This window comes from Sinocyclocheilus anshuiensis, unplaced genomic scaffold, assembly GCF_001515605.1.
Source record: "Sinocyclocheilus anshuiensis isolate Anshui unplaced genomic scaffold, SAMN03320099.WGS_v1.1 scaffold617, whole genome shotgun sequence".
NCBI classification, from domain to species: domain Eukaryota; kingdom Metazoa; phylum Chordata; class Actinopteri; order Cypriniformes; family Cyprinidae; genus Sinocyclocheilus; species Sinocyclocheilus anshuiensis.
Genome location: NW_015539890.1, coordinates 148,137 through 148,685, shown reverse-complemented (window position 1 = coordinate 148,685; position 549 = coordinate 148,137). Strand labels below are relative to the sequence as shown.

General features: G+C 41.9%; 1 protein-coding gene across 4 annotated transcripts in view; it reads right to left on the bottom strand.

Annotated features, from left to right (window-relative positions):
• The window catches only part of LOC107685753 (E3 ubiquitin-protein ligase TRIM9-like), a 55,082-nt gene that overhangs the window by 14,574 nt on the left and 39,959 nt on the right, over positions 1 to 549 (bottom strand). The gene's annotated exons all lie outside the window — the stretch shown is intronic.

The following is a 549-nucleotide window of genomic DNA, read 5'->3' as shown; positions in this document are numbered from 1 at the left end:
GGGAAAGAGGAAAAAAGCCGACAAGGTGTAAGGTAAAAATCTGGTAAAACTGGTAAAACATGATCTCATGTAAGATAAGATATGACAACACTGCACGTTTATCATGGATGGCTGCAGATTCTGCAGATTTCTGAAAGAGAAGCAGAGACTTTTAAGCATTTCAAAAACAAGATAACATAAAAAGCTTCCTGCAACCCTACTTTGGAAAAGCAGTTTGGAAGATTTAATGGCACAGAGTTAATGATTGTCCCTTTTTAACCCAGCGCTAGATTATATTTAACCCAGCATTCTTTAGAGTGTAGTGTCAGTTGCTAGTGCACATCTTCTTGAGGCCAGAGGAGTGAGGTTTACCTGCACAGTTCTTACTAGCTGGCCTCCTTTAAACCTCACTCTTGTCCGGGTCACGGCACCAATGTCACTGGTTCTACTGGCACCGCTCCAAATGGGATATAAATTAGCACCAATTCGCTTAGAAGGCTAGCATTTCATTGCATCCCAGACTAGCTTGCATCCATTAAACAAATATCAACAGGGGCGTAGTTTGTGGGG